The sequence below is a fragment of the Echinops telfairi genome, unplaced genomic scaffold, assembly GCF_000313985.2.
Source record: "Echinops telfairi isolate 266 unplaced genomic scaffold, ASM31398v2 ScPeMD7_3509;HRSCAF=4178, whole genome shotgun sequence".
Classification (NCBI taxonomy): Eukaryota; Metazoa; Chordata; class Mammalia; order Afrosoricida; family Tenrecidae; genus Echinops; species Echinops telfairi.
In genome coordinates, this window is record NW_022107407.1 from 7973350 (window position 1) to 7988097 (window position 14748).

The following is a 14748-nucleotide window of genomic DNA, read 5'->3' on the forward strand; positions in this document are numbered from 1 at the left end:
AAATTACCTACATAGATTTGAAAAAAAGTTCCTGGATTTTTCTGGCTACCACCTCGTGTGTGTGTGTGTGTGTGTGTGTGTGTGTGTGTGTGTGTGTGTGTGTGTGTGTAGTAAAATGAAAAGTGCCAAATTAGATTTGCACTTGAAAAAGTATTTTTTAAAGTGCTAGTATATTCTAAAAAGATGTTTGAACATTTGGATATGAAATAAAAGTGCACCCATTCCTCATGTGTCAACACTAGTGGATTCCCAAGGTCATTATGCATAAAAGTGTTAGACAAAAATGGATGTGGGACACATCACATTTAAAAAAATGGAGGATGACTACATTGTCAAATTATATTATTATATAACTGCGAAACCACTGAGAATCATAGCCCACACCTAACTTTAACCATCACAGCCAGTTTTATTGTAACCTTACACCTTGCTTCTAAGGGGCAATCTGGCTGTACTTCTTCCAACAGATTGATTTGTTGTTTTGGAAGTGCATGGTACTTTAAGTATTCTTCCCCAGAACCACAATTCAAAATGCATCTATTCTTCTTCAGTCTTACTTATTCAATGTTCAGCTATCATTGCCATATGAGGCAATTGAAAATACCACAGCTTGGGTTAGGTGCAGCTTAGTCCTAAAGAAACCTTGCTTTTCAACACTTTACAGAATTCTTGTGCAGTAGATGTATCCAATGCAATGCACTATTTGATCTCTTGATTTTTGCTCCATTGAGCGTTGATTGTAAATCCAGGGAAGAAAAATTCCTTGACAACTTCAACTTTTTTTCTATTTGTCATGTTAACTGTAAGTGCAGATGTGAGGATTTTGGTCTTCTTGACATTAAGTTCTAATCCAAACCGAAGGCTGCAATCTGTAAAATGTCAGATAATGAGATAGTATATAAGAGGAGTAATGTCATTCAAGTGAAAACAATATGATTGATGAAACAGAGATGTTGAGTTAATGGTGTGAATATTTAGGAAATAATGAGGAGCTTTACCTAAAGTAGAAGTTACCTAAAGTAGAAGTTATTCGTTCTCAGGACACTAATCTATGTTTTCCTTATATATTAGGTACTATGTTGGATGCAGTATATTTTTTAAATGGATTAGTTATCACTTATGCTCAAAATTTACTAATTGATAAATTGATTTTCAGACAGATAAAGGTTGAGCCCAAGTTTGCATAGCACTTTGTTATAGAGCCAGATGCACGCAGGGAAGGAAGATGTCTAAAAACAATCTTCCTCCTGGTGGGTTATCGTGCTACAGAAGGAAATAAATAATAAATACTGGTCAATTCAAAGACACAAATTGGACATGTAGCGTGTTGTCAGAGTCTGGAGCTTGTCAATGTGAATAAATATGTTTCCATATGTAACTTTTTCCCCAGGAAGAAAAATGCATAACCATGAGCCTACAAATTACATCACATTGACTTCTCTACATATTTCTTATCAAATGTTTGAAGGTAGGCCATATGAATTCAATTCTCACTTCTTCACAGGTGCTAACTTTTAAATCCCTGATCAAACATAAGTGTTAATTAAGAATACTCAATATAATTTTCACCTCCAACATGTGTTAACTCCAACCTCCCTGATCCAACTGAAGTCTGATATGATCTACCAGTAAATGTTTAGTCACTAAGGTTGCCCTCTTTTGCAGTGAAGTAGACAAGAACTGTTCTATCTCCATCTGAGGGTAATTGTGTTAGTTGTGAAATTCACCATAGCAATATACATGAAGATCAAGCTCATGGAGACTATAACAATCATAAAACTATGGAAAAACAGATTTGGGCAAAATGTATTGCAAGATGAGAATTTATTATCCTCACACAATTGCTTTTCTAATATTCTTAATGCCATGTCTAAAATGATAGCGAAGGAAAACTAACAACATCAAATTTGACTTAACTGTGAAAAAAATTAAGTCCATAGTTTTGAGATTGCCATAGGTATTTTTGTTGTTGTTTTGAAATTCAAAGAAACAAAGACAATAATACATGAACACAAATGTATTTTGAGATGCTAAAAGTTGGAACTAACTATTGACCTTGGTTGCATTTGTCTCTTTTAGCTGTTTTGTTTTAGATCGGAGGACAGTATGCTATGAGAATGACATGAGAACAATGTACATGAATTATTGGTGGTTATTTATATAAGATGTGCTAGGAAGGCAAGGATCCCTGTGACTCAGGGGCTATGCACTTGGTCTCTAACAATGATTGGTGCTTCAAAGCCACAAGTTGCTCTGAGGGTGAGACATGTGGCAGTCTACTTCTGTAAATAGGACAGCTGTGGAAAGAAACCTGATGGGGTAGTTCTACTCTTCCCTGTGGGGTTGCTATGAATCAGAATTAATTCAATGGCAAAGATAGATATTTTTTTCTTCCTCTCCTTATCTTTTTTCTTTTTAATCTTAGTAGAAGGAGCATAAACTTTCCAGTAAGGCAGAGATCAGTTTCCATTAAAATTCCTTCTTGTTGCTAGATGGTTTGATGCTGGCTACGTTTCTTATTTCCTTTATGGCTTTTGCTTTCTCCTTTGTAAAATAGGGAATAATAACAGCCCATCGTGTAGTATTCGTAACAAAACTAAGTCCACTGTCAAGTCAATTCTAACTCACAATGACAGAATATGAATGCTTCCTAGGATTTCTTAGGCTATAAATCTTTCTCCTAAAGAGTGGTTTGAATCATATACCTTCTTATTTATAGGCAAACATTTAATAAGCTGTACCACCGGGATAATGTTAATGTTAATAGATTATTGTTTTAAATCTTGCAATAACTTGCTACATTTCATCATAAGCACATATTTTTGTCTTTAATTTTGAGATATATATATCTTTAAAATTAAGGCTTGCACATGCAAACAAAATTTCAATTTAAAGGATCAGGTCACAGCCTTTGTGATCTTCAGCACATTATCACTCTGGCAATAAGCACTATATATACAGTATTTACTCTGGCTGGAAACTAGAAACAGAAGCAGCCTTCATTTCCCTCTTTATCCATTTTTATATAATGTATTTCAAAGTGTAGGCTAGGCACTGGAAATGTAGAAGTTTCTTTCAGGGAGAAAACATAATATCAGGGTTAATCTATCCTTTATTCTAATACTTCCTTCTGTTTGCCCTTTTGGTTTCTTTGAATCTTCATAACACCTCTGCACTGCACCCCATCTCTATTTCTTTCTCCTCTGTGATTCTTGTCCATTAGTGCCACATCTTCTTCATTTTATGGATGAGACAGACAATTACCAGATTAAGTAAAATAACATTTGCAAAGTTCTTGGCTCATTTCGGCATTCAACAAACAGGGAGAAAACGTTTTTGTTTGTCTTTGGCTGGGTTCTTTAGAGAAGCAAGACCAGTGGGACTTAAGTATGTTTATTACAGAGAAAGATTTATATCAAGAAAATGTAGAAGCAGCAAGATCTAAGTATGAGCAACTTCCAAATCTATGGGTTAGATGTGATAAACTGGAGTCTTCTCTTGACTCTCTTGGCTTCAGGGCCTGATGAACTGAAGAAAGTTCAAGAAGAGGAACTTTCTTGAAAGTAGCTCCAGTAGTGAATGAATCCTATTTGGAGGTCAGAAGGCAAATGACTGATGATCCCCAGGGTCAGAACGTTCAGTGAACAGAGTGGGGGACATAGCCGATGTCTTCTGGCTTCTACATTGTTGTGAGGCAGGGGTCAGACATGTCTCCATGTTCCATCCTTCTTTATCTGTTCTGACACCAGTGTTCCTCCCAGAATAATCTATATCTATACAAGGTTTGATAAATCATTTCAAAAGCCACTCAGGACTCACTGGCAACTCATGATTAAGGGATTTTATTAAGAAAGTTAACAAGTTAACAAAAATCAGAATCCGTAAGATAGAGTCATAGATGTACCTCAACATCTCTTATCAGTCATAATCCAACTTCTCTCTGGTCCACAACCTCTCAGTCATATGGTTCTTTGTCCTCTGCCTTCCTGGATTAGAAAACCCAACTATTGTTCTGTCTCACAGTTCCATAGACTTGACACTGTCCTCTTGGTCAGTCCTTAGTCTCTGATACCTCAGGCCTCACCTCTGCCACTTCAGGCAGAGAAGGTGCTTTTCCTATGGTCCTGAACTTTCTCTCTGTGTCTGAGATGGTGGCTCTTATACACGGAAGAATAGAGATGTAGTTATTGTATTTTTAGCAAACCATAACCCAAAAGAAATAAAGTTTATGACTTTGTTTATACCTACTACTTAAAAAAAAAACCAAACTCTCAAACTCACTGCCATCAAGTTTATGCAGACTCATATTAACCCTATAGGAAAAGGTAGAACTGCCCCTGTGAGTTGCTAATTCTTTATGGGAGTAGAAAGCCCTGACTTTTTTTCGTTGAAGTGGCTGGTGGTTTTGAACTGCTGTCCTTGAGGATGACAGCACAACATATAACCACTATGCAACCAGGGATCCTCTATACAAATGTAAGGACTTAATTTTATCTTAATCCTGTTCATTAGTATAGCAGAGAATTTCCTCAGAATTTGAATTAGAATCACAAGGCTTAGAGTCCAGAATTAAAATACACGATATAAGGGATTGTAGACTGCCAAAACCTCCTTGCTTTTCAACACTTTAAAGAATTCTTGTGCAGCAGATTTATCCAATGCAATGCATCATTTGATCTCTTGGCTCTTTCTCAATTGACTATTGATTGTGGAGCAACAGTCAAGACATCCAAGGATCCAAGGAATTAAAAGTCCTTCACAACTTAAATCTTTTTGTATTTATTTATCATGTTCATCTTTATCAGCAAGTGCTTCAAGTCTTCCTCATTTTCACCAAGTAAGGTTGTGTCATCTGAATATTGCAGGTTTGTCAATAAGCCTTCCTCCAATTCAGATGTAGCATACTTCTTAATAGAATCTAGCATCACTATTGTTTCCTCAGCATATAGCTTGAATAATTTTGGTGAGAGGATACAACCCTGATGAACATCTTTCTTGATTTTAGATAAAATATTATTCCCTTTTTCAGTTCATTCACACAACTGTCTCTTGATACATGTTCAATTCTGCATAAGCACAATGGAGTGCTCTGGAAATCCCATTATTCTCAAAGATATAGATAGTTTTTTTATGATGCACACAGTGGAATGCTTAGGAATACTCAATAAAACACAGGTAAATCATTCTGGAATGTTTTGCTTTCAGCCAACATCCACCTGACATGAACAAAGATATCCCTTGTATTAAGTCCTCTTCTGTTTCTGCCATGAATCTCAGTCAACTCAGCGCACTTCTGCAACCATTGTTGCTGATCTTCACAAAATTTTACTTGCACTTGCTATTAATTATATTGTTCTGTAATTTGAACATGCAGATGTGTCCCTTTTCTTTGGAAGGGATAAAAGTATGGATCTCTTTCAGTCAATTGGCCAAGTAGCTGTCTTCCAAATTTCTGACATAGACAAATTCCAGTGCTTCATCAATTTGTTGAAACATTTCAATTGATATCCCTGGCACCTGGTTTTTGGCTTATGCTTTCAATGCTGCTTGAACTTCACCCTTCAGTACCATTGGTTCTTGATCTTATGCTACCACTTGAAATGGTTGAATGTCAAGTAGTTCTTTTTTGTAGAGTGACTCTGAATATTTTTCTGTCTTCTTTTGCTACTTCCTGAATCATTAAATATTTTTCCTGTAGAATATTTCAATATTACGTCTCCAGGCTTGAAAATATTTTTTCCCTTTAAGTTAAGCTCTTTCAACATAAGATATGCTAAGCATGTTCACCTCTGTGCCAATAGGTAACATGATAAATAGAAAAAATGATTGAATTGTCAAGGATTTTTTTCTTCGTTGGATCCACAATCAACACTCAACAGAGCACCAATCGAGAGATCATATATGCATTGCATTGGAGAAATCTGCTCCACAGGTATTTTTTAAACTATCAAGAAACATGGAGGGTTCTTTAGGACTAAGGTGCAGCTAAACCAAGTGATGGTATTTTCAACTGCCTTATATGACTATGATAGTTGTACTTTGAATAAGTAAGACTAATGAAGAATTGATTAATTTAAATTGTGATGCTGGGAAATAATATTTAAAGTACCATGTACTTCCAAAACAGCAAACCAATCTGTTGGAGGAAGTACAGCCAGATTGCCCCTTAGCAGCAAGGATGGCAGCAAGTACATTTCATGTACTTTGGGCATGTGGTCAGACAGACCAGTCTCTTCAGAAGTACATCATGCTTGGTAAAGTAGAATACCAGTGAAAAAAAGGAAGTCCCTGGAAAAGATGGATTGACATAATGGTTGCAACTGTGGTTTCAAACATAAGAACAGCTGTGAGTCTGATACAGGATTGGCCAGTGTTTCATTCTGTTGTACTTAAGGTCAATATGGTTCAGAAAAGGACTTGGTGACACCCACAGGAACAAGAAAGGATTATGACTAGAAGGGTCATATTAATGAAATACATTCCAGCCTGCAATATTGTAGCCTGTTGGTTCAAGTCCAAAGAAGTTAAGGTTGACAAGCCAGTTGGATGAATCAGACCTTGCAAAGTAAGCAAGCTTTTCCACAATGCCCACTGGAAGCAGGTCACATACATAAGGAAACTTCCTTTCAATTGATGGGCTACTCATAGCAGGTATCAGTATGGGATTGATTAAATAATTCAATTCCATCATGAGTGATCAAAAATAAAACTCATTCAAGTCTGTTTTGATGCATAGCCAGCCTCTAACACAGTTGTTCTCAACCTTCCTAATGCCGCGGCACTTTAATACAGTTCCTCGTGTTGTGGTGACCACCCCCCAACTATAAAATTATTTTCATTGCTACTTCATAACTGTAATTTTGCTACTGTTATGAATCAGGCGACCCCTGTGAAAGGGTCATTCAATCCCCAACGGGGTCGTGATCACTGGTTGACAACCGCTGCTCTAAGTGTTAGTGGTACATAGTGAGCCAACCATTTGAATCTACCAGCCAATCTGATGAAGAACTATGAGGCTTTCTACTTCTGTACACAGTTTCAGACTTTGAGACCTACAGAGGGAACCCTTTAGGTCATTATGGTCTTAGGTGATTAGTAGGTTTTAATTGCAGAGTCAGAATCCTCACCCAGTCAAGTTGACACAGAAACTTAATTGCTGCCTTAGGTTCTTCCTTTTTCTGTTTTACATCTCTCTTGATTTATTACTACATCTGTTTTATCTCCCTGACTGACTTGGGAATTCAAAATTATCCTTGTTAAATATTCATGTCTGCCTGTCATTTTATTTCTAAAATTCTGACTTACTGATTGCCCTAGCTTATTGTCTGAGGTTGTTAGGTGCCATAAAATCCATTCTGACTCATAGCATACAACAGGACAAAGCACTGCCCGCCTGGTCCTGTACCATCCTCACAATTGCTGCTGTGCTTCAGCCCATTGATGAAGCTGCTCTGTCAATCCATCTTGTCGAAGGTCTTCCTCTTTGGGGCTGCCCTTCTATTTCTTCTTGACTGTACATCTTAAATCATAAAGGCATTGTGGGAAGTATATTGGAAGGGTTGAATATGCCATAAAACCTCGATAATCTGTGCTGAAACTTTTTAGAGTTTTCTATTGCCAATTTTAAAAATTGTATTTGTTCTAAAAAAGTCATCAGCGCTCATACCTGTCACAGAAGTGGTAAGGAAAAGGTAATTATTAAATCAAAGGACAGGTGATTAGAATATCAGGAATCACCCCCACCTCAAGCATCAAACTGCCTGCCACTAGGCATTAAGATAGGTGACTATAGTACTTTGTGTCCTCAGAAGTGATTCATTTAGGAAGATATCTTATGAACTAATTCGTCATTTAAAGTTTGTTTATTTAACTTTCATTTCTATTCTGCCAGATTTGGTAATGGTATTTCTTAATATTATAAATGAAAAAGGAAAACTGGGTCTAATCGCTGATAGGTAGTTTCAGTAACAAGCACTGCATTCAAAATTATAGTTTTGCTGTAGCATGAGCATGAAAAGCATAAACTGGCAACACAGGAGAAAGAAATCATTGAAGGCACCGTTTTAGTTCAGCACCCTTGCTCTTTAACAGGCTAAGAGAGTTTATTAAGTCGATTAAGGTATGTGATGCATTAATATTGTATGGTAGAAATAAAAAATAAGTATGGCAAAGGAAAAGAAAGAAATTATGTCACAGAATGTGCTTTTTTTTTAACAGTTAACCAAATCTTTATTGAGGTTTGCTTTAACTCAGGCTTTTATTTTTCAATACTGATTTTATTTTTCAGTACTTTAATGTAGGTTCCTCCTATTGTGTTTAGCCATTCTCTGCCATTGCATTCTCAGTGGAAATTAAAGCAAGGTGTTTAATATTTAACATTCAGTATTTCTGTACAGAATTCATGATGACTTACACCTGTAGCCATGTCTTTATTTACTCATCACAACTGAACCTTAAGCCTGTGAATAGAACTAAAGGATGATGGAGTTACAGGGAACTCTTAGTAGTGTTTTAAAAAGTATCTTATTAATTGCCAAAACTCTCCATTATAAATAGAATACATTTATTTTGCTATAAGTAAGTTGTATGTAATTCATTCTTTAAAAAGTAAATATTTTCCATGGAGGCATGTGGCTGGTCTCTGACACATTGGAATGCCATGCACATTTCACCGATCACCTCCAGAGGAGTCAATATTGATGCTACTCTAGCCCTCATCCTTTGTAGTTATAAGCTATACAATTTTATATTTTAGTCTGTTCATCTCAAATCTCAGGATTTTCTTTGTCACAATTACCTTATTGTTTCAATGATGGTCCATTCTTCATAAAATGACTAACCTGGGAGTACTTCAGCAAGTGTTTCTTTTCTATGACTTTTGTCATTATTTTTTCCTTTTAGTATCTCATTGCACCAATCAGTATTTTAGATTACTAATTGTGTGACTCCTCTGCCAATTTCTGAAGTGGACACTGCTAACTAGAAACATGATTATGAGTTCCTTCATTTACTTAGAATATTTAAACCGTATATGTATATGATCTGTATAAACTCCCCTGGTGGTGCTGTGAATTAGTCATTACATTGCTAACTGTAAAGTCATCAATTAAAACCTTCTGCAGCTTTTGAAAAAAAGATAAGGATGTCTATTCCTTTTTTAGATTTACATACTTAGAAATCCTCGTTATGAGTAGCAATCAACTTGACGGTATTGGATTTGGTTGTTTGGTTGTCAAATTTAAATACAGCTTTATTTTTGAGACATTGCATTTTCCACTTACAATACAGTACTAATAAAGTGCAATGGTGATTGATGTCTTTTCCCAATGCACATTGCACGTTTATGTATTAAGAATGCCCAGAAATTTAATAGCACTTTTAACTCTTTACAACTCCTGGTCAATATGCTACAAATTTGAATCCTCCATATTTTAATTGTGGCACAATGTTGTTTATATTCTCATATTGACTTAATCAACCTTTAGGTTGATAGGTCCAGATAAGCCACCACCAAACGGAGAAGCTCCATCAACAGGGAAGCTTCCAGGTATTCCTCCCAGTCTGCCTTGAGTATTCTGGTACAGCTTGGTTGAAAACTTTATCCAGTTCTTTCTGCTGATATTCAGATTCTTCTTCCTGTGCAGTCTTATTCTTGTTGAGCCAATTGATAATTTCATTTTACTTGTCAAGAATCTTTGCCTTCATAGTTGATCTTAACCTAGTAGCTCTTCATCTTCAAGAGTTGCTTTCATGTTAAAATGTACAAGATACAAGTGAATTCTGAGAGGACACCCTTGCTTCTCATGGTCAACTTTGTACTTCTCAACTTCCTGGAGTATCCAATCAATATCTTCTTTACTCAAATGATCCTTGTCATTAGTGGTGCTAATCCTGTTCTCTTTTCCAGTACTCTTATCCATAGCAGAGGCATTTAGAGTGCCATTGGTATAAATATCAAAGTTGACTTCAATCTGAGGAATACCATAGGATGTAGGAGGTGTGCCAGTGAACTCAAACTTGTCAATAAGGTTGTTTATACTTGGTCATAGCATGTTCACCTTAATAAACCTGAATAAGGACACTATGATGGTTATCAGAATAATTTGTGAAGATCTGTGTCCACTTGGTAGGAATGGTAGTATTTCACTTAATGAGAAGAGTCATGACTCCACCAGCAGTTTCAATACCAACAGAAAGAGGATTGACATACATGAGCAGCAAGTTCTGACATTTTCTGATGTTGCCAAATAATATGGCTGCTTGTACAGCTGCACAATGAATGGCAGCCTCATGAGAGTCGATGCTCTTGTTCAATTAAGAATTTTCAAAGTATGGGAGGAACTACTCACAGCACAATGTCATGGATCAGTGACTTGCTAGCTTGCCATCCCTAAGGGATTTCTCCACAGGGTCCAGGGTGCCATGGAACTGGTCATCATTCAAATCTTCAAATTGGGCATTGGAGGTATAGAAGTCAATGCCTTCATATAGAGAATCAATTTCAATAATGGCCTGGGTTCTGGAAAAGAGAGTGCACTTTACACATTGACAAGCAGTGTGTAGGTGAAAAACAGCTCTCTTATTCTCACTGATATCTTTTTATGTGCTTGCATTTGAACTCCATAATAAAATGACTGATAATTCATATGTCAAACTCTTCTCCACCTAAGTGAGTGTCTTCAGGTGTAGATTTTACCCCCAAAATGCCATCTTCAATTGTGAGGATTGAGACATCAAAAGTGCCATCTCCCAACTCAAAGATCAGCACATTTATTTCAGCACCAAGTTTTGTGTCCAAGTCATAAGCAATTGCAGAAGCAGTTGGTTCCTTGATGATTCTCATCACATTGAGGCTAGCACTGATTCCAGTGTGTTGGGTAGGCTGGCATTGAGATTTATTATGGTTGGCTAGTACAGTGAAAACAGCATTGTTGACAGTCTTCCCAAGGTAGGCTTCTGCAATTTCTTTCATCTTTTTCAGAACCATAAAGGACCCCTCCTCTGGAAAGAAACTTTTTGTTTTTCCCTTATATGCTACTTGGACCTTGGGCTGCCTGCATCATTCACCACCATGGAGGTTAACCCTCCATATTTAATATTAGACTGGACAACATCATCATCAAATATTGTGGGATTCATAGCAACTTGATTTTTTGCTGCATCACCAGTGAATAGTTCAGTATCTGTAAAGGTAGCATCGAGGTGGTTTTGTTACCCTAATCATTTGCAAGTTTTGCCACATTTCCATCCTGGAATACACCTATCCAGGAGTAGATTGTGTCAATATCAATGCTAACTGCCAGTCTCTTAGATATGATTGCTCAGTGTAGACCCTGAACAAATGAAGTAAGAAATGCAAGCTGCAAGGCCACTGAGCTAAGTGAGACCTTGCTTTGGTTTTATATATGAACATACCACATGCACACTCCCACAAGTCAGGAATACATTATTTTTTACAGGAAGACTTTAAACACTATTCAATTAAAAAAAATCTTTGTAAAATAAAAGTATTATGAAAAAGAAATGATGTGAATTTAAATACATTTCCTGATGCATATCTAGTGATTTAGACATAATTATATCATTTGGAAAGGGAAAATTTTTTAAAACCTGGAAAACTGGAATGGAAATAAGAAAACGTATTTATAAAATGAGCTTTGAATTGCTTGATGAAATAAGACAACTTACTTGACTTCTGAGATTCAATTTCAATTCAAGAAAGTATGCATGACAGGTGTTCTAAGATGATGTAAAGCCTTAAAAATCCATCTATTAGAATGAAGAAGATGACTAGTTAAATTCACTTCCGAGAGCTCCTGCTGCCAGACCAGAAAATTAGGAGGGAAGGTGAAGAAGACTGGGAGGTGGAGTCCTGAAATTAGAATCAGGGTACCAGGGTCTTTTCTGAACCCCAATTTTTAATTTCCACTCACAAAGCAAACCAAGAATGCATTAAATTGCTCTAGGCTCAGCATGCTGGGCTCATGGGCTTCTGCTGAGGAGCTACCTGTGCCCTAGTAGCAATTTCTCCTAACGCCTAAAGGAGACATAACCCTAGACATGAGGAGAACCTCTGAAAGCTAGTCATAGGACCCCACACCAGAGCTCCATACACTGTTAGCTGCCTTGAGCTCATAGCCTGAAGATCAGGTTAGGCAGGTAGCCATAGATTTGGAGAAACTGAAAAAGATGAAAGGATATTTACCTGAATGTGGTCGCCCACAGTGTTGCAGAAAATAAGTGGATGGTCATAGTACAGGGGATGAATTCAGTCACAGTTGGTTGAAAAGAAAATAACTTCTCTGATAAACTGGATCTCCTCCTCTTGGAGTCAGTGAGACAGCCTCCAGATCTGAGCACTCCATAAGCCCAATATAAAAAAGAGAGAAAATATTTTCTTGGTAAAAACTGAAAATCCGGGTTCAGTGTTTAACTCCAAGGCAACAGGTAGAATGAGCCCTTTAGCATACATTAGCATAATAAGGGAGCCCTTGCTAAGGAAGGCCAGAAGTTATCTACAGAGCCCAGAGGCTATCAACATAACACAGACCCCCTTGGAGCAAGCTTCAGTTTCAGAATAACTTAACTCAATTCCAGCTGGCCGTGGGGGGTCAGGGGAGGAACCCTCTGAGCTGTTAGGGCATCAGCACTCCTGACACACTCTAGGACAACAAGCTCCACTCAACTTTCAGTCCTGCCTGTCCTGGGGTGCTATGTGGGGCTGAGGAACACTCCCCACCCCTACTGCTGCAGTGCTGCATACAGCACAAGGCAGGTATACCAGTGAAATCTGGCACTCAACACTGCTGTAGGAACTGCTGCCTGGCCTCTGCTTTGATCTTGCATTTGAGGGTAATTCCACCCCGCATCTGAGGGACCCTAAACCAAGTAGGCACACCACCCTGATAGCTTAAGGCAGTGTTGGAACTCCTCCAGCCCCACGGTCAGGCAATCATGCCTCAGTTATCTCCTTACTTATCACTTTTTCATCTCTCTTTATTCTCTCACTCTTCTATCTTTCCCACTGCAGTTGGTCTCAACAGGCTGTTTTGTTTTGTTTTCTCTTTTTCTTCTTTTTCTCTTTTTCCTCTTCTCTCCCTCTGTTTTCCTATCATACACCATTGCTGGATTCCAGGCCACTACCCTCTGCCTAGGGCAACTCAATCCAAATAGCAGAGAGAACTCCAGACTGCCCTCTGTGGGAGTGCTTCACAGCACACAAGGCAGCTGAAAGTCCTCTATGGTGCTCCGTGCTTCTGAGGAAACCTCACTCTGGTCTCTAAGGTGATCTTGCCAAGTAGGACAATTCTTCCCAGCCCCAATGCGACCCTGCACTTAAAGAGCACACCAACATGCCACCTTGGGGCAAGGTTTAAACTCTTCTAGCTCAACCTTCAGGCAATAAGGGATCAGCTATCGCTTTATTCTTTATTTTTTTCTTCTCTCTTTCCCATCACAGTCAATCTTAGCGAGCACAGTGGGTTTTCCCTTCTTTCTCTTTCTTTTCTTTTTCTTTCTTCTTTTTATCTCTTCTTCCTTCTTTTTATTTTGTCTGTCTCCTCTCCCTCTCTTTCTTTCCACAACCCACTGCTGATTTCCAGACCACCATCCTCTGCCTGGGGAAACTCTGCTCAGTCAGTGGGGGGAGCTCCAGACTGCCACATCTGACATTACTACACATGGCATGGCATGGGGCTCACCTCTTTCTTTATTTCTTTCTTGGATTTTAAAAAATTACTTTTCTTATTCTTTCACTTTTTCTCTTTCCCAGCCTTCTTCTATCTCTTATCGCTTTCTTGCCACAGTCTCAGCAGATTCAGTTTTTCTTTTTGTTATGCTCTTTTTTGACTGCTTTTTACTTTTGTTTTGTCTCCATTTTGTGTGTGTGTGTGTGTTTGTCTTTGTTTTATATTTTTGCCATTGTATTTTTCTTCTTTCTCTCTTTTCCTTTATACTTCTCTTTCTTTTCATGAGCCACTACGGCCTCTAGGCCACTTCCCTATGCCTAGGGAAAATCTGACGGCCCAGTTGTGGAAGCTCCTGCCCATACTTGTTGGCTTTACAGGCATCTGGGAAAATCACACCCAATTTCCACCATAAACCAAGTGGCTTGGAGACCTCCCCTTAAAACGGCTGGTGGAACTCCAGCCTACAAGTTACTTGAGGAACTCCTGCCCATAGTCGATGGTGCTCCATGCTGCTGTGGAAACACCCGCCAAGCCTCCATGGTGATATCTCTGACCATGGCAATTCTGCCTGCCATTGACAGTGTCTTCAACAAGAGGGGTACATCCACATGCATTCCTCAGCACAGCAGTTGCAGAGGGAAACACCACACACCGCCTGAGATGCTCCAACCACTGTGAGACACACCACTACGGTTTACTGAGAGATGAGCCAAGGAAACACACTTCGTGTGCCCACAACCACCCGACCAGCATCCCATGAGAGGACTATCTAGCTCATATTCCAAATAACACAATAATGATTGGCTGGGGTAAGAGTGAAACCACAGGAAGGTACAGTGTGTAGCCTGTATCTGCAGTGCAGCTACCTGAAAGTAGCTCATAGAAGCACTCATATGAGTCCCCCAAGAGAGAGCCCAGTGCCCGTAGATTCTGGAAGTTGGCTCCAGGCTACGCTAAAAGAACACATAAACAGCAACAAACCCAAATAGCCTCAACAAAAAGCAGGAGAAAGAGAAGACAATATCTGAAGAAGTCTTGAACATAACTAGGTGCATAGAAG

At 38.3% G+C, this 14748-nt stretch overlaps 1 pseudogene; it reads right to left on the minus strand.

The window, feature by feature from the left end:
* Window positions 1–9470: 9470 nt before the first annotated feature.
* Window positions 9471–14227, minus strand: LOC101655370 (annotated as a pseudogene).
* Between the last annotated feature and the right edge of the window lie 521 nt (window positions 14228–14748).